General features: G+C 54.6%; 1 protein-coding gene across 1 annotated transcript in view; it reads left to right on the top strand.

Annotated features, from left to right (window-relative positions):
* Window positions 1-26,402, top strand: part of IFFO2 (intermediate filament family orphan 2) — a 46,513-nt gene that overhangs the window by 4,445 nt on the left and 15,666 nt on the right. The gene's annotated exons all lie outside the window — the stretch shown is intronic.

Here is a 26,402-nt window from a genome sequence, read left to right as displayed (position 1 = left end):
TGTGCTGGCCCCCTGTATGGATAGACCATATTTTGCTTATCCATTCAACTAAGTAGTTGGAATTTAAATTGAAAAAGTCACCTATGTACCACCTTACATGAGCTCATGTGCCATTGGTGGTATAGGAACCAGGATTTGGAAACACTAGCCTAAATCAGAACCCCTGGCCTGGGTGCCTGGTCCCAGGCCCTGGTCACTACTGCTTTGATTTTCCTTTGGTCCAACCAGCTCTGAGCTCTTTACCACGAGGGAAATGTGGTCACCGAAACTATAATGCCAACAAGGTTGTCAAGCGTTGATTTGGAAACCAAAACAAACATCTCTGCTCTGTCACCACCCAGTGTCCCCAAAATACCCTGTTCTGAGTTTGCAAGCTGGGGGCTTTTCCCTGGAGATTCCTGCTGAATCTCTCTGAACTTTAAACAAGAGGGGAGTTCTCTGAATCAGCATCCAGGAGACCTGGACTCCAGGTCTGGCTCTGCTGCTAGGTGCTGTGTGACTGCAGGCCAATTGCTGCCTTCTCTGAGCCTTCGGTCCTCCACCTTTACACAAGGCAATCCCTCCCACCAAGGAGCCTGTGTCAGGGCTGCTCTTTCTGCCTCTGAGACGGCAGTCTGTACCTCCCCTGCCCCAGACCCAGTGTGGTTTGGAACTGGCTGGTTTCCTTCCCAGCCCCTGCAGGTTGCTGAATGTCTGTGCCCCTGACTCAAGTCTGTAGAAGGGCTTGGTTTGTTTTCATTGATACCTCGGGTGACTGGAGCTTCCTTGGAGAGCCAGGAGGGACCACAGTGGGGTGGTTTTCAAGTGGGCCCTTTGGAGCCCTGGGGTCCAGAGCGAGGTACCTTGGGGTAATTCTGGGGATAGTGAGGGGCTGAGCGCCTGGGATTTGACCCCTATCAACCACAGCAGCTCCATTTCTATGATTCTCAGATTGGTATTTTGAGGAAGGTTCAATTGGAAAACTGGGTTCTGCAGTTTAGAAAAAAGAGAGAAACTGCTGATTCAGCTGAGTACTTTCACTTTGGAGATGGGGAAACTGAGGCCCAGAGGGAGCTGACCCACAAAGCTGAGCTGGGCAGGCTTGCCTCCTGCCATTAAGAGCTTTCCTCACCGCTCTGAGGTGTTACCCACATCATCTGCCTTGGGCTGGCTGGGGCTTGCCAGAGTTCTCGCCACCTTCTTGTGCGTCTGCCTTTAAGCATTTTTTAAAAAGCCACTTTCAGGGATGGGAGGGACTTTTGTCGCAGCTATTTCTGATCATGGGCCGGAAGGGGCTGGGCTGCTGGCCTGAATGGAGGGCTCCAAAAAGGGCTGTTGGGTGAGCCAGCTGGAGTGTCCCCTGCCTCCTCCCGTCACACCCTGGGAAGCCCTTTGAGCAGGTGTGTGCTGGCGCCTTAGCACCCCAGAGCCAGAATACTGCCGGGAAGCTAGTTGGAGGGTATTTATTGCCATTTACATTATGTCTGAGGCTGCCGCTGATAAGGATTCCCTATTTCTGATTTTCCAGGGAGGCAGCCTGATAAGGTAGAAGAAGGGTTCAAATCCCAGCTCTGCCATCCTCTGTATGACTGTGGGCAATTGCTTAGCCTCTCTGAGCTTCCTGAGCCACCGCTTTCTGGGAAAAAGGGATAATGTGTCATTTCCCCAGGAATCGGGAAGGATAAATGAGCTCATGAGTTAAGGCACCTGGGGCCTGGTAGGCTCCCAGTGTTCTCTCCACCCGAGGCCACCCCTGTTGCCCCTACAATGTCTGTTCCCTTCATTTGCAGGGACTTAGCACAGTGTCCGAATGCCCAACACATCCATTTCAGGACATGTTGCTGCTCTCTCTCCCGGGGAAGGCGCCAGGGATGGTGCTGTGGGCGGAGGGAGAAAGGACTACTTCTTTGTCCAGCATCTAAGGAGGGTGTTCTTCCTACTCTTAGCAGTTGATTTGTGCCTCCGGAAATGTCTGTCCGCCCTTTCTCCCAGCCTCCTTTAAAAGAAACACACAAAACCCCCTCCATCCAGCCTCTCTGTATTCCGAAGTCTGTTGGCTGGGCTGGCTTTCTTTATGGGGACAAATTTGGGAGGATTTTCAGAACCTCAAGCCAGAGGTGGGGGATGAGGTCCCAGAAAAGAAAAGGAAGCAGGAAGTGGGGAGACAGCTGACGCTGGAGATTCCTTCTCCGAGGAATGTGAGGCGGGGCTTTCGCCTTGGCCACCGGATGTGAGGCTCCAGCCCACCCCCCAAGCACGCTTGTGTGCACACACACTCACACACATTCTCAGTCTTTCTCTCAGGCCCATGCATCCGCACACGTGTCAGCACTTGAAGGACACAGAAGGATAGACTGAGAATTTGAACATGCTCTTTGCTGCAAGGAGATGCATTGACTCCCAGGGGAATCGATTTTTAAACTGTGCCACGTATCCCTGATACCCGAGCTGTGGACTTGGAATCTGGAGTCCTGGCTTTGGTCACATTGGTGAAGCCCAGCCGGTGTCGCATTTATTTCCCATGTCCTGGATGGCTAAAGTCCTGGGGCAAGGAAGGAGGCAGCCCATTGTTCTCTGTGCTCAGGATTAGGATGTGTTGCTCTTCCTTGACTGTCATCCATCAGGCATCCCTGAGCACCCACTACCTCCCCCTTACAGCACCCCGCACCCTGCATCCTAATTGCCTGGGATGTGTCTGCTCCCTCGCCAACTATAAGCTCTGCAGGGGCTGGCTCTGGGTCTGAGTCCTTCATTTTGTCCTCTCAGAGCCCAGCCAGAACCTGGCCAGAGTCTATCCTGAGCAAGTCTTTGTGTAGTGAGAAGGGGCTCTGTGCCTGCTGCTGTTAGGTCCCCATAGGGTGGGATGTAAGGCACAGACAACACGGTGACTGACACAGACTCTACATCTGGGGACTCACTCACAGCTTATGGAGGAAAGGATCTGGACTTGGAAGTGCAGAAGTTAGAAGTTGAGAGCCCTTGGGGTAGTCACTTTGCCTCTCTGATTCTGTTTCTTCATCTGGAAAAAGTGGTTGCTGAGCTCTGTGTCACAAAGTTGTGGGAGGAGCAAATGGGCTCATGTAGCTACAGCACTTTATAAATGGTGAAGCTCTAAAAAAGGTCCATGGCAAGATTTCACAGGGCTGAAGGGTGGGTGCCCTCGGGGTGAGTGGTGCTGGCTTTGGGAGGTGGGTAGATGTTGAGAAGCTGGGGCAAGGGTGTCCATGCCCTTTATGGCAGCATCTGGGGGTTGTGCAGCCCCTGGGCATGGCCAGCTGCGAGGTGCTTAGAAGGTTCTGGGCCAGGTGGGAGGCTGGTGAAGATTTCTGATGCTGCTGCCTGCCCACCAGAACAGTGCCCTCCTGTCCTCACTGGGCACTGGGTGCTTGGCTTCCTGAGAGGATGTGGTTTCTTACTCTAGTTCCTGCTACAATAGAGCATGGTTGTCACCCAACAGTAAACCTGGTCAGTGTCTCTGGTCCCTGGGAAGGGCTGTGGCCTTGCTGAGCCCCCTGGGTGGTGGCATGGGGCTGCTAGAGCCCTGGGGTGTCCAGGGAATGGTCCTGACTTGCACTGAGCTCACTGTTGTCCATGGGGCCTGGGGAAGTGCCAGCCCAGTGCCCTGTGAAGACTGTTCTCTCTGTAACTTAACTGGAGTGGTCTGGATTCTACACATGCCGTTTGATCTGTTGCACCTCAGTTTGTCACTCTGTAAAATGGGGGCAGAGTTTCTTATGAGTACTATTGCCCAGGGTTGATGTAAAAATTAATTGAAACACTCGAGTGTGAAGGCATTTTGAAAAAGGTTTAAAAATAAATAATAATGACTTAATAGCTACCATTGAGCAACTATTACATGCTAGCTTCTGTGATGACTTCTTAAGTAAGATTTAGTTATTAGAGCAAAAAGTGGACATTAACTATGCCCATTTTACACATGGGAGGTTCAGAGAGGTGAAGAAATCTGCCTCAGATCTTACAGCAAGTCCAGTCTGGGTCTCTAGACCCCAAGTTCAGTGCTCTTCCCAGGGTCAGATATGACTGACCTTGTCCATGTCACCTGAAGGCTAATAAAGGCTGGTCTGGGGTGAGGAGGCAGGTTGGGGGCAAGCTAAGGTATGGGGTCTACCAAGTGCCTGTCACAGTATTGCCACAGCGGGTGGCAGAACAGGAGGCACCTGCTGGCCTGGCAAGACTTCCTGCTGTCACTTTACACTAATTATTTCTTGAGAAGCCAATGAATCGCCGGCAGCGACACACAGATGAGCCTCCTAGGCCACCATAGAGAGTGGTCCAGCCCCAATCTTCCTTGTAGATGATCCTAACAGGTGCTGGACTCTGGGTAGGGGCCAGTGCCTGGTCAGGCGCAGAGGTTAGCACACCTAGCTAACCTGGGAGGGGAGGAATGGGGAGCCGGGGAACACGTATTATTACCTGTCCGTACTTAACACCTGGCTGTTTTAAACCTTGTAGCAGCAACTCTGCAGGATGGAAACCAGGGCTCAGAGGGGAAAAGTCACATAGCAAAGCCAGGACCAGGGGTGGGTCTTAGACTCTAAGTTAATGCTCCTTTTATCATGCCTGGCACCTAAGTGCTCCCAGAGCAGTGGCCAGGGGTTTTTGCCAACTGATAACAAGCAGAAGAGACCACCGGGCATTCTGGTGACTAGAAGGAAGCTGGCCTCTGCCCTGGGCTTGGGTCTCCCACTTTTGCTTTCAGTTGGTGCTGTGAACTTTGCCAAGATGCAGGGAACTTGTTACAGTCATTCCGTGTCTCGGTTGGGGAAGATGATACTGCTGGGTGTGTATGTCTGAGAAGCCAAGGTTCCAATCTCCGGACAGTGGCTGGGCACACAGGCAAATGTGATAATGCCATGTGACAAGTATCTGCTCAAGTAGAGCCTGTGCATACTAGGGGCACAGTAAACATTAATTCATTAAGCAAATATTTATATAGTGTTTACCCTTTGCCAGGCTGCATCAAAGGAGTTTGCTAACATTTAATTCATATAACCTCATAATAACTGTATGAGTTAACACCATCATGAACCCGTTTTAGAGATGTGGAAACTGAGCCACAGAGACTTTGAGGCAGCCAAGACATACCTCACAAGTGGCAAGCCAGGATATGAACCCAGGAAGTCATGCTCCAGATCCAGCTTTTTATGCTACCCAGGGAGCCGTGTGCCCATTGCAAGTTGCTTTCGTGCTCTGAGCCTCAGTTCTCACTTCTTTGAAATGGGGGTAATAAATCTGACCTCATGGGGCTGTTTGGAAGGTTATAAACTTACAACACTTTATAAAAACAGTAGAGTGTCTGGTCTGCGGGGCATGATGACTGGCAGCCCCAGGCCCACCCACACTGCTGTTTCCTCTCCACCTCCCCATGCAGCCTGGGGCTACTTGAAACTCCAGGAGATGTTCCATCCTCACCTTGCCTTGATGTTCATGCCTCCTCTGGATCCTGAGGCAAGCTGTGATGGGTGTTGGGCAGAAACCTGCAAAACTAGACAGCTGGGAGCAGAGCATTTGTGGGGAACTTGGGATCTGGAAAGAGAGGAGGCCAAGCGTTCTTGCTGCTTTTCAGCAGCCTGACCTTGAGAGAGAGTCATTTGCTTCTCTGAGCCATGTTTTCTTGTTTGCAATATGGGAATAGTCATACTGCGTGGATGGCAGAAGAAAGCGGATGGGGTGGTGGTGCTGACCCTGACAGCTGCTGTGCTGATTATTACCTGAGGCTGGGGGTTCTGGGGAGAGGAGCGGGGTTGGGAATCGAATAGCATTTGGACCCTGCCTAGGCAGGAGCTCCTCAACGTGGCTGCGCTGGGCAGGGCTGTCTCTGAGCTGTCTTTGAGATGCTTGCTCAGCGGTCTTCTCCGGCTTGCGTGCTCTGACTTTAGGATGTACAGGTTCACACAGCCCCCTGCTCATCTGCTGCTTGATGGAGAAATGCCCCCACAGTGGAGACACTGCCTTCCGCCCTCTTAATTGGCCATTTTTATTACTTGGGTTATTTAAGACCGGTCTTGGCTCACTGCCCCATGATTGCCATCCTGGGGGAGGGGAAGAGCTGTTGGTCTAAGTGGACCTTGTGAAATTCTCCGACAGACAGTCTCCTCTCTGGGCAGGGTTGGTACATCTTCCCAGGGCCCACTGGCACCTCCTTTTGCCCCTGGCCTGCTGCGGTGATGGGCAGAAGACCATCTAGGGGTGGGGGGTGGGCAGGGAGACTGGAACTAGAATAGCTTTGGGGAAAGCTTGTTGCAAAGTCAGACGACAGAACCAGTGAGCCTTGGAGTTCTGGGTGGGACCCTGGTGGGACTCTGTGGTACCTCAAACCCAGAGATTCTGGAAGGTACCTGAGCCAGGTTTAGGGCCAGTCAAGGAAGGCTTCCTGGAGGAAACACCACCTGAGTTGTGTTTTGAAGGTCCAGTAACAGTGGAAGAGAAGGGGAAAGGGTGCTCCAGGAAGAGAGAAGAGCTGGTGCAAAGGCCCAGAGGTGAGACTGCCATCCAGTGTGCAGTCTGGAGCCTGCTCCTCATGCCCAGGCTAGAGTCTGGATGCAACCAGAACCTGGCCTGCCCGCTCTTCCCTCCCCTTCTTGTCTCCCTCCCTCCTCATGGCCTGCTTGGCTCTCTTTGTTCTGTTTTGCCATCTCTCATCCTTTCTCCTCTCCCTCTTCCTTTTCTTTCTGGTTTTTGTCTCCACTCCCTGTGGCTGTCTCTCACCTCTGCCCCTTCCCCCATCTGAGGCAGGGGAGGGCTAAGAGGGGGACCCTGTCTCCTGCCCCTCCACCGCATGCCGGCCTCAGTGTGGGGCTCTTTGTCTGATGCTGGGGCTTTGTGAACCTGTGTGTGCACGCGTGCATGTGAGCATGTGTCCAGGAGCCGCCATCTACACCCTGTGGATTTGGAGCCCCTTGGGTCAGGACCTGCTCTGGCCACCCCAGACCCTTTGTACTTCCCCTTGTACATCATGGTTGGAGGCTGAGGAAGTGCCCAGTGAGAGGAATAGCTGACGGCTCTTGGAGATCAACACAGATCACGGGGAGACCTCAGTTCCCCAGCCCGCATTGAGGTCTGGGCCTAAGGTTAAGCAGTGGTAGGAGCGTGGGGGCTGGGGAGGCTAGGCTGCTCACCTTAGTTCCCCAGGTCTGACCACCCTGCCTGTCCCTTCTCTCTCGCACCTGTGACTTCCTCTTATCTCCTTGCAGGCCCAAGGTCATTTAATCCATCCCCCTGCTTCCAGGCAACATCATTCCCCTGTCACCCCAGATGAGGAGATGTGCCTTCTGTGTTTTGAAAAAGAAATTCTGAGAATTCATTCTTCAGTGTTTTATATTTTTCTGTCCACCCCCACTCACATACCCATGGCCATTTTACAGGTGGGAAAACCGAGACCCAAGGACAGCAGCTCCCTTGAGGTCACATAGCAGAGAAGGGGCTAGAACCCAGGACCACTAAACAGGGTTCTTTTGAAACTCTAAAGCTAAGGGATCCTTCTGGGAGCTGAGAGTCCTACAAGGAGGGATTCTGAAAACTCTCAGAGGCCAGAGCCCTTGGGGTGAAGAAGCCTTTGAGCCTGTCAGGTGAAGTCCACAGAGACCAAGCTCTGCCCTCAGCCAGACAGCGGGTCCTCGGTGCTGCAGACGAGGCTCTTGGCCTATGCAAGAGAGATTTCAGGTTGCTGTGGGTTTGTCTCCTTATAACAAAAGACACTTTCCTGGCCTGGTCACCTAGTGGTCTTGGGGTGTTGACTGACTGACCTACTGTTCCTATGGCCCACCACATGCTTGGCTGCATCATTTTTCTGTGCTTTAGTTTCCTCTTGTGTAAGATACGATGACAAGCCCCACAGGGTTGTTGACAAGCCTAGCCCAGTGCAGGCCATTCCCATCCCCTTTCGTCTGGGGTGAGCCCTGGGTCTGGAAGGTCCGAGGACTTCGCCCTGAATGTTGCAGTTGAGTGAACCGTAAAGGCCAAGCCTCCAACCCTATATATGTTCAGTCCCCAGTCTGGGGAGGTGGCCTGACAAATAGTCCTTTTGGATTTGTACAGTTTTATAAGGAAATTATGTTGCAACTGGCTTTATACTTGCCTTCAAAGAAAACACTAACATTTAAAACATCAAGACTTATCCAATTTGGGGAAGCCAAAGCTTTAGCTCAGCAGGCCACTGGCGGAGCCAGGATTAACCTGATGCCAAGTTCAGGGGACCCCGAGCTGGTAGGTTGTTCCTTTCTGTGCCTTAAGGCACAGTCAGTCCGCAGGGCCTTCACTGGGTGGGAGCTCTGCCTCTGAAGTGAATCTGCCTGGGTTCGCACCACCATGCTGAGCTGCAGTTGTCTCATCTATAAAATGGGGATGACAACCTGAGCTTACAAGGTTGTGATGAGGATTCAATGAAATAGTGCACGCTGAGTGCTCAGCGTGGTGCTGGCCCCTCAGCTGTTACTGCTCTGTCCCTTCTGTCCAAGCCTGGCCCTCCCCAGCCCCCAGGCCCCACACTGTGGGAATTGCCTGCTCCCTCCCCCTTCCGGCTGAAGAGTGGCCTTTTGTGTTCAGGGCATTTCCTTTCCCCAGCAAAGCCATCAGCCTAGCCAGCAAGGAGGAGGTCACATCCCCTCTCCTCCCCAGCCAACTGTCAGCACGGGGTCATCGATAGGGCACGACCTAGCATTCAGGGGTGTCCAGCACAGTGTTGCCTGGAGCCTGTGGCTTTCAGTGGCCTTGTTGGAGAATGGCCTCAAATGGGGGAGTCTGGTTGTGTCCTTGCCTCCCTAGGGAGGGGCCCTCTAAGTCCCAGCCTCCTTGTGTGGATATGGAGGCAGCACCCTTGGCTTGAGGTCTTGCTGTGAGGCTGGGGATGGGATCCGCACCTGAGCCTGGCCAACTCTTCAGAGTTCTTCCCTCCACACTCCCAGACTCAGTTTCCCAGGCTGAGAAATGGAGCCACATGTTCTTTGCCCCTGGCCCTTCGCTGAGAAATGGGAGTTGGAAGTTCGGGGTCAAGTCCTGCCTGGCCTCTCAGCAGCAGCGGGGTGGCTGTTCTTCCTTCTGGGCTTCCGCAAAGTGATGAGAAGATGGCTTCTGGGTTCTTGTCCAGCCTGCAGACTGTCTGTGAGGCCTCGTGGGTGAAGCGTTAGCTCCCAGACCTTGGCAGAGAGGTGACGTCAAGGCTGCCTTGGCATTGTTTTGTCCAGTGTTGACATCAGGGCAGCTGGGTTAAAGTTTCATCTCTGAGACAAAGGCTGCTTTGTAGCTTCTGCCTGGTTTAAGTCCAGGCACATCAACCCCAAGGTGGGAAACGAAGTGGGAGGGATTGTAGGGCCCAAGCAGAGAAACCCTGGCTTGGCTCTACCTCAGCTCCTCCAATAAGGAAGCCAGAATCTCATAACCCCATAGTAGTCGTCTCGCCATTTTCCGAGATGTGCCAGTGCAGTTCAAAACTCCGTGGACTGTTTTCTTGAAGTCACAACACTCTTGAAGGGTAGCTGTGAAGGGAAGCCCATTGTATGGATGAAACTGAGTCTCGGCAGGTGAAACGGCTTGTTACTTGTCGTAGCAAGAAAGTAGTAGAGCCGGCATGTGAACTTGGGTTTCTCTGGCTTCAGAGATCACCCCGGGGTCCCACCACTGTTGAGGCTCATTTGAAACCCCATTTCGGGAGGGTACCTCAGAAAGCCGGTACCTTTGGGATCCTGTGCTCAGACCCTATGCTTAGGCCCCAGGAATGGTGCTACATGGATCAGAGAGGCAGACCCCAAAGCTTGCCAGATGACTTACATCAGAGCTGCAAGAGTCCTTAGAGATGTTTAGTTTTTCCCTCAGTATACGCCCAAGGTCGCACAGCAAGTTGGTGGCAGAGCTAGGACTCAGCCAGGTCTGCAGACCCCAGCCCCATGTTCCTACCTCTCTTCTGTGCTTGCCTCTGCTGGCTCCACTCCTGGCTGGTAGCCCTCTCACCCAGCCCTTCCCTTGGCTGTTTTGATGTGTTCTTGGGCTTTTCTGGTGTTCTCTGCAGCCTCTGTCCTGAGACAACCAGAGATGCTGGCTGAACCTGGTGCGGGCCCCAGGCTGGAGATGAGCTCAGCTGTGCAGTCCCCTGAGATGACACCCTTGTCCGTTTGGCACATCAGGCTGGCCAGTCGTGCACCAGGGCAGAGACTCTGAAGCCGTACTTTACTTTTCCATGTGGACAACCCCTACTTGCTGTGCCAGGAGCGTGGATCGGGGTGTCTCCAGAGGCTGTCTGTTTCTCCCTAACTTTGAGGCTAGTACCTTTGCAAATCCTACTTAAAGATCAGACTGCCTAGGAAGGGCACTCCAGAGCCTTGCCCTAGATGTGCCTTCAGGCATCCTTGCAGCTTTCTCCATTGGGAAATGCTTCCTGGTCTCTAGCCATAATTCCCTATACTGCATTTACCTCTGTTTAGCCTGCCATAGACTAGGGGAATAGGTGGACAGCAACTGCCTGGTGAGAGCCTTCCCACGTTCTCAAGGCAGCATCATTCCCCTTCAAGACCCTTGAAGCTTACTCTCTTTCTGCCTTAAGCCTCTCTTGACTCATGTGCGCTAGTTGGGGCATGCTCTTTGTGTAGGAAGGATGTGGCCCATCCCTTGAGGATCCCACAAGTTCTGGGAGAGAAGCACATTCCTTCTCGTGGAGTCATAGAACTCTCTGAGCTGGAAGTGGCCCTGGAGCCCAGGGATCACCCCAGCTGCACCTTTCCTGATGGAGAAATTGAGGCCCGAGAGATTGAGCAACATGCCTGAGGCTCTTCAGGCAGCCTGGTGGAGCTAGATCTCCTTCTTCAGAGGGCAGAGCTATTTCTGGGGTTTGGGCCCGGGAGTGGGTTTTGCCTCCCCATAAAGGTGGCCGGTAGCCTTCTGGCCTGGTGGTCCCTGCCCCAGATAGGTGTCCTGGAAGCAAAGCAGCCAGCTCCACACGGCTCCACAGAGCTCCCTGGCAGGAATCAGTGCCCTTCCCGGCCCGCCCAGTGGGTTGGCAGATTGCAGGCGGCCCAGGCCTGCCCTCAGAGCTGAGCAGTGGTGCCTCGTCCACGTCCACCTGTCCTGTGGTTCCCTCCCATCCCACTGCCTCCCTGACTCCTTTTGGCCCCAGGGACGCCCCTCACCTCAAAGAGCGGATTGCAGAGGCCCGAGTGTATCACAGTGACTCGGTTGCAGTGGGGACACTAACACCTGCGACTGGGGCAGGAAGGGGTTAAGCAGCTCTGCTGGCTGGGCTGGACTCCCAGCTGGTGTTCTAGCCCCTCAGGCCAACCAGGCCATCTGGCTTGACAGGCGCCACACACTTCCATCTGTCCCAAGGCAAAGTCACCAGGAGGAGGCCTGCCTGGTGCCTTTGTGGGCCTGCAGGGGTGGGCGTGGACCACCAGCTGTCCTTAGGAGGTGTGGCAAGTTGGGAAATGGCTACCCTGGGCAGGCTGGCCTGTGTGTTTCCCAGAAGCCAGAGGAGGGAGAGCCTTAGCTCCCAGGGTGGTCAGAGCTTTCTGGTGCAGATGGGTCCAGAGGAGTCCTGGGATGGGCCCAGGGTCACACAGTGAGTTGGTGAGGACAGAGCAGGACCGGCTCACTGTTCTGCCCAGTTGCTCTCTCTCACAAGCTGATTCATCCAGTAAGTGCCAGTTGAGGGGCTACTCTGTGCTTGGCCCTGGGAACCTCTGGATATCAGACAGTGCCGCATTCCCAGAGTGAGGGAGAGGGAGTCCAGAGGCTGAAACATCTGTGGGAAAGAATGGCACATCCCAGCCAAGACCTGTACCCTGTGTCCCAGAACAACTACCTCAGCAGCTAGAAGTGGGTCCTATTTGCTAAGATGAGCAAAATCACATTAGAGGCTTGGTGTTCACAATCTTGTTTAATCCTCACAACCTGGTGAGGTAGGTACTATTGTTACCCCTGTTTTACAGGTGAGGAAACTGAGGATCAGGTAGGCAAAGTCACTTTAGCAGGTCACCAGATGGGGAGTGGCTGAGTCTGTTGTCAAAGTGTTCTGAGATCAGGGGCAGGGGAGATGGCCTCACCCCTTCCTCCAGGTGCCCCTTCTTGTCCCTCTGTCTTGGACTGTTTCCTTTTGGGCTACTTGCAAGTCCAGGCCAGGGATTATGTGGCTGGAGGACCAAGTCTCAGGGGGAAGAGAGGCCCAGTTGTGTTTGAGCTGAGAAGAGGAGCTTGCTGGTCCCTCGGTAGGGCTGGGGTTGTTGACCTTCTGCCGCCTCCTGGGCTAGGCACCTGGCAGGACCTGGGCAGTGCTTGGGGGATACTCCCTGGAGGATCCCTGGTGTCTGATGGACTCCCTGCTCATCTGAGGGCCCTGGGGGCTGGACCAGACCTACAGAAACCTCACTTCAGGGACCACAGAGTCAGGGCAAAGCTGGGCCCAGCCTGGCAGCCCAGAGTGGGGGCCTTAGCTTTTTGCTCTTGGGGTTTAGAGGTGTTAAAGTTGAGGTCCATTCTGAGCCCCAGGAGACTGAGGCACATGCTCCCTGACACTTCCTTTCCTTATGAGGTCACCTGGCCACCATGTGCCACTCCCTCCAGAGAGCAGAGGCAGGTGACTGTCTGCTGGACATGAGCTTGGGTTCTGGAGCCAGACTCCCTGGATTCAAGTCCCAGCTTTATCACTTCCAAGCTCTGTGACCTTGTGCAAGTTGTTTCACTTCCCAGGGCCTCAGTTTCCTCATCTGCATAATAATAGCACCTACCTCCTAAAGTTGTGGGGACTAAATGAGTTAGCAGTGCCCATTACAGACTAACACTTCATAAAGAAATGTTAGCGTGTTTTGATTATGTGACCCTGAACAAGTCGCCCCACCTCTGTGAGCCTCAGGTTCTCTGCCAGCAGAATGGGATCGAGGAAATGAGAGGCTCCAATGAGGTCTCTGCCACAGGCTTCACTGTCACATCAGGGTCTCTGGACAGCTGCTTCATTGTGTTCCCCTCCTGTCTTGAGGAACTGATCTCTCTGTCTCCTCTGGGAGAGCCCCAGCACCAGCTCCATAGATGGCGGGAGGAACACCCTGTGTGTGTGTTGGGAGATGCCCCACTGCCCTCCCCACTGGTTCACATCAGGTTGAATGTCAGGGCCCGTGTGATGACAGGAGGCTGGTGTTAAGTGGTGAGTCCGTTCCCTTGAGCTGCGTTTAGTCACTAATCCCCCTCTTGGCATGGGCCATCGCAGTCTAATTACCTGCCCCGGCTGTGCCTGGAGCCCTCCCGGCCAGTTATGGCAATTAGGATGCTGCACACACAGGCAGTGCTGGCCACCACCCATCCTCAGTTGCACAAGCCCCACGTGTAATTGGCTTCCTGGGCCCTTGCTGCTCTTCCCTTCTTCCTCCTTGGTGATCGATTGCTCAGGAATGTCTTCCTCCCCTTCCTGCAGCGTTCGGGAAGCACCCGGGCTCTGGGTTCCAGTCCCTGCTCTGCTGCTGCATGGCTTTGTGACCTTGGGCATGTCCCTGCACCCCTCCAAGCTTCAGACTTCTCATTTACAAGTGGCCTGGACTTCTGAGTGTCCCCTTGTGACATCCTGGGATCCTGTGTTCTGTGATCTGTTTTTTCCACTTGTGCTTGTCTATCCTCGATTAATCCAGGTGGGGTCATTTTCTCTTATTCACAGATGAGACTGAGGCCTGGGGAGGTGACCTGCTCAAGGCTGCAGAGCCTTGGTTCAAATCCAGGCTGGGGTGTGGGTGCCAAGTCCTGCCTGGTGGGCTCTTGGGCTCTACTGGTCTTCTGACCCCTTATGTGTCCAGACTGCAGATGATAAGGGAAACTTGGAGTCCAAGGCCTCAGGGTTGCTCGGGGTGAAAGCACATGCTCCTCCCAGGGAGTGATGTGGCTTTGATGTGGAGATGACTTTGAGCTGCATACCCACAGGTGCCTTGCATTACCTGTGTGGCCTCACGGTCAATGGGAATAAACAATGGAGAGACCCAAAGCGCATATTAGGTTTCCAAAATAGCCTTGGGAGTTGCTGTTTTTCCTCAGAGCTATAAATATATCCCTGGGTGGGGCACCCCCAGCCTCCTGAGCAAAGACCCCTGGACTTTCTGGTTCTTGGTCTGGGTGCCCAGACCCCCTGCTGGCTTCTGGACTTGAGCAAGAGCTGGAGCTCCCGAGGGCTGAGAGCGGTCTGGGCTGAGGGTGAGGGATGGGGTGGAGCATTTATAGGGGCTTGGCCAGGCCTGGCAGAAAGTCAGAGTCCTGGGGGTGGAGAGCTGAGGGCACTAACCTTCCCGGGGTTGGCCCCATGTGAGGCAGGCCCCGGTGTTGAAGTGCGAGGAGAGGTAGCAGAGTTGGCAGGGACTGTGGGGGTTGTCTGGGGAGACTGAGGCTGTTGGGGACAGGCAGGCAGGAAGGTCGTGTCTAAGGCCACACAGTGAGTCTGCACTGACTCCAGACTGGAGCTTCTAAGGAAGGCCTGGGAGGTGACATTCAATGTGCCCTTTGTCCAGGAAACATTTATTTGGTGCCTATTGTGTGCCAGGCTCCATGCTGGCCTCTGGAGTTGCAGCTAGGAGCTAGAGATGGGCCTGATCTTGCAAGAGCTGAGTTACGCAGGGAGACCAACAGGTGAGCAGATAACCTCAGCAGCAAGTGACTGGGGCCTTTGGAGTACAGAAGAGGGGCACCTGACCTTGATCAAGAAGTCCGAAGAGGCTTCCTGGAGTAGGGGGTATATAAACTGGGTCCCGAAGTTGGCATAAGATGAGGAGAGGAAGATGTGACAAAGGGGACAAGGGGACATGTAGAATGGAGCCTCTCAGGGGGAGTATACAGCACATGCCAAGGCCTGGAGGGTATGGTGCAGCTTGGCATACCTGGGGCTGGCAGAGCCTTGGGGGTGCTGTTTGGTCTTGCCCCATCAAGCATGTGACCTGTTGCTGCCAGGCTCTTCACATGCCAGGTGGGGGGGGGCTCTACCCTTTCAGAAGAGAGGTGTTGGGCCCATTTCTCAGATGAGTTTCATCTCCCAACCCCTTGCTCCTTCAGGAAGGCAGAATGTCACCCTAATGAGGATGAGGGAGGGCGGTTTTCATGGTGGGTGGGGTCTTCTTCCGTCTGAGGGAGAGGCAGCCTTTTGACTTGTGCGGGAATCGTGGCACAAAACAGTATTGCTGCAGGAGCTGGGGTGAGGACCCTGCTTTTTCTTGGCTCGCTGGTCAGCTTTCCAGACTTTGGCAGCTGCCGAGCCCTGGGAGAGTGTAGCCTTGTCATATACAGCACTTTAGAGGGGCACCAAAGCCTTTGATAAGTCTGCACCCTTGACCTAGCAATTCACTCCACAGAGATAACTAGACAGATATGCAGACACGTGTGTACCAGGATGTTCTTCCCAGTGCTGCTTAGACTGCTGGGACTGGGGGTGCCAGTGCATTAGATCTGCAGTGTGCCAGCCACCTGCTATATCAGCCCACCTGGAAGGGTGCTCGCTGGATACCAGTAAATGGAAAAAGCATACTTGAAGACCACGTATGGTCTGACCCCATTTTCACTTTTAAAAGATCTCATAAGAAAGCATGGGAAAGGGGGAAGGGTGTGCAGCCAGTGTTAATGGTGATCCTCTCAGGGGTGTGTGTGGGGGGATTATAGTTTTGCTTGGCTTACCTGTTTTTTTTCTACTGTGTAACCATTGTAAAATACTCATGCAATTTAAAACAAGGGGAAAACAAGCAGGTATTTTGTCTTTAAAATGTAAATGGTTGGGATTTTTTGACTAGGTGATACATCAGATCATTCAAAACTAAAATGATACAGAAGGAGAGGAAATTCTGACCATGCTAAAGTGTGGACAAGCCTTGAGGACATTAAGCTGAGTGATTATAAGCCAGTCACAAAAGGACAGATACTGCATGGTTCCACTTACAGGAAGTACTGGAAATAGTTGAACTCAAAGAGGCAGAAAGCAGAATGGTGGTTGCCAGGGGCTGGGGGAGGAGAGAATGGGTGGGTCGTGTCTAGTGGGTACAGAGTTTCAGTTTTGCAAAATGAAGAGTTCTAGAGATGGGTGGTGGTGATAGTTACAAAATAGTGTGAATGTACTTAATGCCACTGAATTGTACACTTAAAAATGGTTATGCTGATAAGTCTTATAATGTATATTTTACTACAATTAAAAAAGAAAGATACAGGGGACAGAGTGACGAGTGTCCCTCCCACCCCTGTGCCCGAGTCACATGTTCCCTCTCTGGAGGCAACCCCTATTTTCAGTGTGGTGGTGGATTCTTGGTTTCCCTCCTCCTGCCCAGGGTACTGATGGGCAAGGAAAACTCGCATGGGGCCCCTCACTCACGGGCAGAGTGAAGTTGCCTCCTGGCCCCGACAGCCCAGGATAAGCACCCCCTTCCAGCCCCGCTTCCAGGACACGAGGCAGCGAGTACCCAGATCTTCCTGCGCTGTTGGATTGGAGGGATTGAGGGCCTGAGGCTGGGGATCCAGGGGGCCTGTCTGGAGAGAGCTTCAGAACGTGTTCTGCCTCTCTCAGTGGGAGGAAAATTCTCTCAGTCCACTTCTGTGTCCCCAGCACTTGGCTCCCATTTGGACACTTGGGAGAAATGTTTGTTGAACCTGTTGTGGGGGAAATGAGATGCGATCTAAGCCAGTAGCCAGACAGTTGGTCTGCGGTGGATGCTCTGAGGCGGCTGGGCTCTGTGTCCCAGAGACACCAACACTCGCTTGTTGGGGTGTCCCCAGTGCAGGTCTTGTGCCAGTAGAGGGATGTCATGCTGGATTGGACACAAGGGAGATGAGAAGTCCTGCCGTGTGTCTGTTTGACAGCCCTGTGGGTTCCCAGGCATTGAGAGCAGGGGGTTTGGTTTGATACTCAGTATCTTGCCTGGTGCCTGGGGTCCTGGCCAGTCCACTCAGCGGAGCTGCCACTCCAGGCTGAGTCACCGATTCTCCATGGCGGGCAAGACGATAAAGACCACGGTCCGTGGCTAATCATAGCTTCCATCAGTTGAGCGTGTCCTGGTCCTGGGAGTTGGGCTCTGTGCTAAGTGGCTAACACATATTGACTCACGTAATACACCAGCCCCAGGAGGTAGGAGCTTCTTCCATTAGGCCCCCCACCTTAAAGATGGGACACCTGGAGCACAGGAGGTTACGTGTTTTGCCTAAAGGCTCACATCTGCCCCTCCCAGCATCCCAGTCTGGAGGGGGACAGTGTGGGACCTCTGCGGTCAGTGCCTAGGGGCCTGGGGACAAACTGCAGCCCCACCTTCCATGGTCCTCCACCTTGATTCCCCCTCTTGACTCCCTCTTGATCCCTCCCTTGATTCCCCCACCATGACTCCCCCCATAGCCACACCCCCATATTTCTCCACCTTGATTCCCATCACCATGATTTCTATACAGCAGCAGAGCCAAATGAAAGACCATTTTGCATATGAAGAAACCGAGTCTGGGAGAGAGAAGAGTGCAGTCTTAGACGCAGAGCTAGGCAGTGACCGGGAGGGTAGGGCGGGGAAGGGGAGCCTCTGTTTATCCAGAGCCTGCATATGTCAGTTCTTTCGCAAAACTGTAGCAGCCCTGAGCAGGGGGCCTTTGTGATCCCCATTTCACGATGAACAGAGAGGGAGGCTTACCTGCCCAGAAGCATGTGACTGGTAATGCTGGAATTTGAACCCAGTTGGATCCAGATCCAAAGCTAGTCCCTTTTTTGCTAACCCCAGACAGCCATAGGCGTGGCGGGGCTGCAGGCAGATGAGCCTTGGCCAGTGGAGGTGGAGTGCTAGGGCCTCTCTCACCCAGCTTTCAGAGCCCTGAGAAGTGAGCAAACAGGCAATGCAAATACCCTGGCGAGGCAGCTCTTTTCCAAGTGAGCAGCTGTGGCCCTGTGGGTCTGCATCTGTACATCTGACCTTGGTATGATCGTTTGGTGTGTTTTCTGACTAGTGTGCTGGGGGGCATGGTAGAGAATGGGGTTTATGGAGCTGAAGAGACACTCTTACCACTTGCCCTTGGGAGTCAGACGGACCTGGGCTTGACCTGGAGCCTGTCACTGCACCTGAGCCTCAGTTCTCTTATCTATAAAGTGGGAATGAAGACAACTGGTTCACAGAGCTATGATGGGAGTAGTGACTGGACTAGAATGTAATAAGCATTTTACAGTAAATGCAAGTCCTCCCTTTCTTCTAGGAGAGCAGATCCCAATGGGAGAGGCAGAGAAGTGAAAACTTATAGTACCCCGGATGCCACGAGGAAGGCATGCTCCAGGTCTGAAACACCAGGGTGGCCATACTGAGTCATCCTGGGGAAGTCACGATGGGCTCCCTGGAGGTAATGAAGGTGTAACAGGCCTGGAAGAGGTTGGAAATGGTGCTCCAGAAGCAATTTGTGGTGGGCCAGCAATTTGGAATGCATGTTCCTCCTTGCCGTGAGGTGTGTTTTGAGTCACTTTCCTTTTCAGAGTGGCCTGGTTTGAGGGGTGTGTGGCTTCTAGACAGAGGCACTGGAAGGAGGTTGCTGCCCTGCAGACAGCTCTGAATTATAGGCAGCCACAGATCTGCTGGGTCTCCGAAGGTGTCTTGAGTAAATGACACCCAAGTGGGAGGGGTGCTGGGAACCTGGGTAAATGTGGACACCGAGGAATTGGAACAGGTGACTCATATAATAAATAGCCAAAACTTCGGACTGCCATGGGGACAAGTGACCAGAGGCTTCTCTGGGCACAGGAGAATGCGCCTAAATGCCTTGTGCCTGCCAGGGTGGTTCCATAAGACCATCCAGGCTCTGGCTGGCAAGGCCTTTCCTGCTTTGGTTTCACCTGCTGTCATGGTGGTCCTTGTCAGGCTAGACCTCAGAGGGCTGAGCATGTGCCCATTCATTCTCCAGGCATGTCTGGGGGTGGGGAGGAGGGGGGCAGAAGCAGGACATTTGGAGGGTTTGCTGGCAGTGCAATGGCAGTGTCAGTGAGAACAGTGGCCAAGGTCACCAAGGGGGCCTGTGCGCCTTTCCTTGAGCTTATTCAACCTATGGCCCCAACAAGGCAGGACTGCTACCCCCACTTTACAGAGAGGAGGCTGCGGTTCCTAGCTAGTGGTAAGCGGGCCTGTCAGGGTCACACTGTGGCAGACGGCTCTTTGCCTGCCCTTCTTTGTGGGGTTGAGAGAGACTCCTGTCATCTCTGATGCTGAGGCCTGAGCAGCTCGCAGCACCCAAGGAGCCGACTGTGGATAGAATGTGTGCACGAACTGAACCAGTGCATATGGCCAACCTGCCGAGCTTGTCAGCTACTGGTCGGACACTGGCAGGAGGCTGATGCCAATACCTAGGTCGCTCAGGATGGAGTTGACATCCCTGAGGCTGTCACCTCTTCCTGGTACCAAGGAAGGGCCACATCCAGGCTCTGCAAGTGGTGCTGCAAATATCACATGCGGAGGGACTCTTAGAGATCAATTATAGATGGGGAGACTGAGGCCCAGGCAGAGAAGACGACTCGCTTTGAATCAGTGACAGCCCAGGACTCAAACCAGGATCTAACCCAGAGCCCTGTCCTCCACAGGGCGCTTGCCTGGGGATTAGACCCCTGCCCACCTGCTGAGTAGCTTCCCTCAGACCTCATCTGCTGGGATCCCTGGAGGGGGCTGATATTCCCGTTGAATGCAGGCTGTGTGTGAGTGTGCAAGTGCGTATGTGGTTGGAGTGCACACTGGATGTGGTGGCTGCTCAAACCCGGCCCACCCAGCTTACAGCCTGTGCTCTGGCCTGCCTGGCCCATTACTGCCTGCCTGTAATGGAATCGGCTGCCCTGGTTAAGTGTTCACATTAAATTAATACCTTCTCTGTGGAGACAATCAGTTGGCATTTAATTTGTGTTTCCTTTTGAGCAGCAGAGTGCGGCTGGGCAGCCGGGCCTCTGCTGGGCACATCTGTGAGGCATCGCCTCCCGAAGCTCAGGGGCTTGGTGCACAGGGAGGAGGATGGGTGACATGGTGCCAGGAGGGACCTGCAAGAGCAGGGCTCAGGGGACAGGGGGCCTCCCTTCCGTGGTAGCAGGCTGGGGACCGACCCTCCTTTTACTGGAGAGAAGAGATGCTCAGGGTGGATCAAAGGAGAGGAGGAAGTCTGGAGGGGAGGGACTCCACGTGTTTCCGCCTTTGGCGGCTGGGAGGAGGACCTCCCTCAGAGGGGTGGGGTCTCATCATGTGTTCGCAGCCCCACCCACTCCCACTGCCCTTCTTGCTCCTGTTTTTTTTGTGCCACAAGTGTGAATTGTTTGTGACATTAGACAGGCGGTGTGGAATGAGGAAGTTGACTCAATTGTGATTTCTAATCTCTCTAAGGGGGCTCAGCAGAAGCTAAGGGGGTGGGCAGCTCGTGTCTTCACTTGCAGCTTGGGCCCGGCTGGAGTGCCCACTCAGATCTGTTACCCCCTGGCTTCTGTGAAAGTGCGTTTGAGGAAAGGGGCCCCCTACTCTGCCTCTCTGCTGGCATCTTCATCTTCCAGCCCAGGTCTTGGTCTAGAGAAGAACCTGCCAGTCTGGACCCCAGCTCCGCCCCAGCTCTGCAGTGATGCCCTGGCCACGGTGCTGTCCACGGCGGAAGGGGAGTGATGCCTCTGGGCATCTGTGGCTGAGCTCACGCAGAAGCCAGGGCCAGCAAGGAGCCCAGGAGGACAGGCGGGCAGAAGGGCCCCAGGGTGCCCCCGGCCATGCTGCAGTGGTGGAAATTGCCCTCTGCCATCTGCCATCTGCCCTACGCCAGAGGCCAGGCCCATGCTTGGCCCAGAATGAAGTTTTCCACTGACAGCTCCTGCTCAGCCTCACCTGAGCTTGCTTCCTATCACCTGAGTGAGTCAGCTGGGGCGTGCCGGCTGTCTGCCCTCCCTGGAAAGGTGTGGAACATTTCCGCAGCACCCTTCCAGTGCTCTGAGGCCTGGTGTCTGGAGCCAGCCTCTGCACTCTGCAGCTCAAATTGAGCCGCCGAACGTTCATTGCTGGCTGTGTGCCAGGGGTGGGACTGGGTGTTTCACCCAGACCATCCATCTCATGTAGCTCTCACAACCACCCTCAAATGGGGTGGTGTGCTTCCCATTTCACAGATGGGGAAACTGAGGCCCAGAGAGGGTAACTGACTTGTCCAAGGTCACACAGCTGGGAAGTGACAGGGCTAGGATTCAAACCCAGTCTCTTGTCCCCCAGGAGTCTCCAGGACTTTCTCCCCAGAAGCCCCAGGGCTGTGCCTAGAGCCTTAATTGTTTTGCTGGGGCTGCACCCACTTTCCTCTGGAGCTGGGGAGCCTCTTTCTGTGGCGGCACCGGAAGTGAAAAATCTGTGAGGCAGTGCCTCTGCCAGTGACTGCAGCCTGGCTTTCTGTCTGTCCCTCCGTAGGGCAGGCTTTGTCGGACCCTTTCCTGCGGCCCCTTTCCTGGCATCTGTGTGTCATCGTGAGCTGATGGGGGAGGGGGAGTCACTGGCCCTGAGTGTTGGCTGGGGGCGGGGGCTGCTGGAGAAGCTGCCACCCCCTCCCCTCCGTGGCCTTTGAGACTGAAACTTCCCGTCCTCCACGTGGTTGGTTGCCTCAGTGGCTCCTCAGGAATGCAGGAAGACCACATCTGGCTGGGGTGGGTGCTGTCACCTCCCCCTCCTGGCCACAAGCCTCCCGCATGTGGCTCTGCTTGTTCTGCTTCAAGAGTAGCCGAGGCCCCAGATCCCCTCAGCAGTGTCATTTTATGGAGTCATTTCCTCTCCCTGCCTTCTTTGGCCTGATCCCCCGCCTCCCATCTGATCCTGGAGGGCTGTGGGGAGTAGGAGAGGGAAGGTCTCTCTCTGCCCACTTCCTGCCCTGGCCTGGCTGTCCCCACCCCCACCCCCACCCCCCGCCCCTGGGCCTGGCCTTTCCCTGGAGCCAAGTGGTTGGGGCTGAGCTCCTTCTGGGAATTTAATTGCCAGGATCTCCCAGGCTGGGGCCGTACACGTGGAGAATGTTCCAGCAGAAGGGGCTCTGGATGGGGAAGGGGTGAGAGGAGGGGATGCTAGAGGCGTGAGTACAGCTTGGATTCGTTGGTTCATTCATTCATTCATTCATTCTTCATTAAACAAATCTACATACCCACTATTTGACTCCTTACCAAGTGAGGGTAGTTTTAGGTGCAGGAAGTATAGCAGTGAGCATAGTAATGGTAATTATAACCAGTTCTGTGGACTGGTGTGGGGGCTGGGGACCCAGCTTTAGAGCCAACTCCTCTGGTGACTTGTATGAGGGCCCCTCCTCTGTGCCCCTTTTCCCACCTATGACAGGCATCTCACCCATGGCCAGGGCACAGGGTGTGTGAGACCTCCTGAGACGGGTGCTGGAGGGCTTTGCCGTGCTGCCTTGCACACACATCCAGCTTCCCGACACGTGGCCTCCACAGTCTGAGCCCCTGCCTGTCCTCCGTACTGGCACGGAGGCCCTTTGGGGCTGCCGTCACCCTCGTGCAGTGCCCTGTCCCTGCCGCCACGTGGATCAGCCCGGGGTCTCCTGGGATGCTGTGTGCCACCTCCTTCCCTCTTGAGATCACAAGGTAAAGCCTTCAGGCGGTGGCAGGATTTGAACACTGGTCACTGGATGGATTGGAGTAGCTGGGGGCAGTAGGCGGGGCTGGGGCCAGGATATGCACCCTGAGGTGAAGCCTGAACTGTGTGGCTGGGGGCCAGTCACCTAACTTACAGGGAGTGTAGGAACAGAATGTTTTTTCTTGAGCATCCCTAGGGTGTGTTGGGCCCCCATTCTGTCTCATTTACAGGGGGAGAGACCCAGGCTCAGAGATGGAGGCAGATGCTGGGGGGAAGCAGAGCCGGGGTTCAGACTCACATCCCTCTGCCTCCTTCCCCGTGAGCTCTAGCCTGGGCTGGGTGAGTGGAGCGCGCATGAACTCCCTGCGTGACCCTGGGCCTCAGTTTCCTTATCTGTGCACCCAGAGGTTTGGGCTGAGTGAGCTCTGGTCCTTTCAGCTTCCACTTTGGGAGATTCTGAGTGTTATTTCCCCTGTGCAATAGAAACCCCACCTTCCCAGCTGTGTGATCTTGGGCAATGGATTTGGAGTTCAGTTTCCTCATCAGCAACGGAGATAATTCTACCTAGAGGTTCTTGTGAAACTTCTGTAAATGTGCCTAAGAGGGATGCCCGACGCATCATTGAGCAGTGGGTCCTGTTAGCTGCTCTGTTAGTATTATCATCCTCTTCCTTGCCATCGTGATCTCTCCTGTCTGCTTCAGAGGCTGCTCTGAGCATCGTGAAGTGAGAGCGCTTGGAGGAGCTGGCGTGCTGTGAGCCTGTTGCGGGAGGGTGTCTGCAGGCGGGACTGGAGGGCGGGTAGCAGTCCTTCATGGTCAGGCACCAGCCAGATCTGGGGCTAGGGCCTGAGCACTTTTTGGAGGCGGAGAAGTTGGAGGGTGGTCCCTGCCTGTCCCTGGCATATGCCTGGCTCTTTGGGTGACAGCCATGCATGATGAAATGGCCCAGGGAGATGGGATCCTAAGGCCTGGCTTCCTTAAGCCGGAGCTCAACGAGGGAAAACAATTGAAGAGGCTGCAGAGGCTTGGGGACAAGATGACATCTGAGCCGAGCCTGTAGAATGAATAGAATTTCAGGAGGCTGAGGAGGGAGGGGAAGGGGAATTGAGTTACCTCTGAGCCGGTTTCCTCATCTGCAAAATGAGGGTGATCCTTGGGGCTGGGTAAGTGATATTGATATGTTAAGTGTGTCTGAATGCTCACAGGGTGAACACCACCCAGAAGGTGGCCAATAACATTCCCTCCTCTTCCTTCTCTAACACCTTAAGAGAGAATGTGGAAGTGTTATGAACTATTGGGTCATGGTGGGCAGTGGAGGCTGTGAGTGGTGCAGTAGTCTTGGCCCTGGCTGGAGGTGTCTCTGTGCTCTGAGCCCTCATTTTCTGACCTGTAAGATGGGCAGGGGGTTTCTCTGTAGCTTCACAGTCCGCCGTGTGAACAGCTTTGCTCAGTGATGGGCTGGGCCGTGGGTGTGAGAATTGGGACAGTAAAAGTTTAAGGGACATGACACGCACTAACCCCTGACCCATAGTAGGTGTGTCCCCTTCTCAGTGTCAACTGGCTACTTCCTGGCCTGCCTGCTGCTCATCTTTGCTTATGCTGGGCCCTCTGACTGTAACACCTGTCCTGCCAAAAGCTTACTCCTGTGGGCAGGTCCAGGTCAGGGGAGGAGACTGCCTGGGAAACAGGTGCTGACATTTTAGAACCCACAAGTTGGGTTTGGGATTTGGTTAAGCTGTGTGCCTTTCCCTGCCTGTCTGAGTTGCAGTGAGTGCGGGGCACCTGGGGTACCCTAAGGACATCGTCCAGGTCTTTCTGCCCTAGGCAGCCAGAGCCGCTGAAGGGCAAAGCTTTCGTGCACTATCAGCCTCGGAGCTAGCAGAGCCAGGTTTTCCCACCGTGCCTGGGAGGCACAGCAGCATGGGCAGTGGATTTGGTCTGTCAAGCCAGCTGCTATCTACATGCCCGGGTCTGCCCTGGGTCTTCTGGGAGCAGGCGAGCCGGCTGCCCACCCAGCCCGGCTTTGGAAATAAAAGGCCCATGAAATCATTTGTGTAATTCATCAGCTGGGGTGCAGCTTAGAAACCCTAGTGAGGCATGGGGCCACTCAAAGTGCCATCTGCAGGGGCACTTGTTAGAAATGTAGCATGTCCGCCCCACCCCAGGCCTGCTGAATCGGGTCTGCACATGAACAAGATCCCCGGGTGACTCCATGCACATCACAGTTTGAGACTTGCTGCTTTAGAGCATGGGCCAGGCTCAAGTTCTGTTCCTGCTTATTAGCTGTGTGACCTCAGACTGGTTACCTCACCTCGCCAGGCCTGTTTTCTCATCTGCAAAATTGGTTTTGGGGGAAAGTCTTTATTCAAAATGGTTAGTAATGCACGTGAAAGCTGACGAGATGTGTGTACAGGGCTCTGAGCCCAGGGCGTGGGACTGCTCAGCCATCAGTGGCTGCTTCTGTTGCTCGTGCATCTGACATCCAAAGACAAGGCTTGTGTTCTCCCTCTGGGCTGACTGGGGGCAGGTTGCTTTCCTTCTCTGGGCCTCATTTTCTCCATCTATACAATGGGTCTGCTGGCCCTTGCCCCACCTTCCCCATGAAAAGGCTACTTAAAAGAGAAGCGGGAGGGTGCCAGGTTTCATCCCCAGGGCTGGGAAATGGGTGTGTGTGATGCCCCTGGTGCCTGCAGCTTTACCCCCACTGCCCCCTTCCTGCCGCTCCCGCTTTTGCCGTAAGATGCAGGAGTGAGGCCAGCCGCAGCCAGTGCCACCGCCGGGCCCTCCCTTGCAACTGCGCTGCCTAGCGGCCTTGGAATCAAGTCCCCCACCCCCCTCAGAGCATTGTGGCCAGGAGAGATGATTCAGCTTGGGACGCGTGCTCTGAGCCTTGGCCTCTCTTGAGGGAAGCCCCAGATGCCCCATAGTGCTGCGGGAGAGTGGGAGAGCGGCCTGTGAACTTCCACCCAGATTCCTGTCCCCCACCTTGGGCTGGCGTCTGGACTCCTAGCTTTGCCCCTGACATACTGGGTGGCACTGGGCAAATTCCCTGTATACTCTGGGCCTCAGTTTCCCTCTTTGTACAATGAGGGTGTTCAGCAAGATGGTCCCACCTGGGTTAGACCTTTAAGTTCTCGCTCTGCCCCTTAGCTTCCTCTGTGTCCTTCATCCCCAGCAGGAGCCCAGCCCCAGCCGGGCTGCCCAGTAGGTCCTGGGCCCTGCAGCCCACAGCAGATCTGGGCCAGGCCACCAATACCAGTGGCTGGTGAAGAGGACAGGGAGCTTGGGAGTGTGTGTGTCCTCCAGGAGCCCTGGCCAGGGCCATCTCATCTCGTGTGGGAGAGGGGAGGAATTTTCCTCTGTGTGTGCAAACAGTATCCGTTTTCTCTTGTTTCTAAAAGCTGGTGACGTAACTCACTCTTGATCCATTCCTCCCCTCTGGCCTATTTTTAGCCGGCCCCGACAGCATTCTAAAAGGCTTCCAGACTTGCCTGCTCTGAGGCCATGTAGGGAGCTTGGTATGGGGTGAGGAAAGACAGAAGCTGTCTGTATGTCCCAGGTCAGAGGGAGGGAAGGAACCTGTCCTGGCTGCCCTGGGGGAGTGGGGGGACCCCGGTGGGGAGCCAGGCTAGGGCTCTGAGGGACCCAGGTCTGCAGGAGCCTGGCAGGCTTACGGGTGTTCCGTCTGGAGCCTCAGCCTGGCTTTGGTTCCCGCTCCCCCTGTCCTTGCCCTGACCTCAGGTACCCGACCCTGTGTCTTGCTTCCCTCACCTGTAGCATGGGATAGTGGTGGCACTGTGCAGGAGGGTCGTTACGAGGATTGAGCGATGCCATGCAGAATGGTGCCTAGCACAAAGTAAGCACATGGTTAGCCGGTATTGTTGTGGTGAT

Source organism: Manis pentadactyla, chromosome 4 (assembly GCF_030020395.1).
Source record: "Manis pentadactyla isolate mManPen7 chromosome 4, mManPen7.hap1, whole genome shotgun sequence".
NCBI classification, from domain to species: Eukaryota; Metazoa; Chordata; class Mammalia; order Pholidota; family Manidae; genus Manis; species Manis pentadactyla.
Note: the sequence above shows the minus strand (reverse complement) of the source record. Positions and strands in the feature narration are given on the sequence as shown.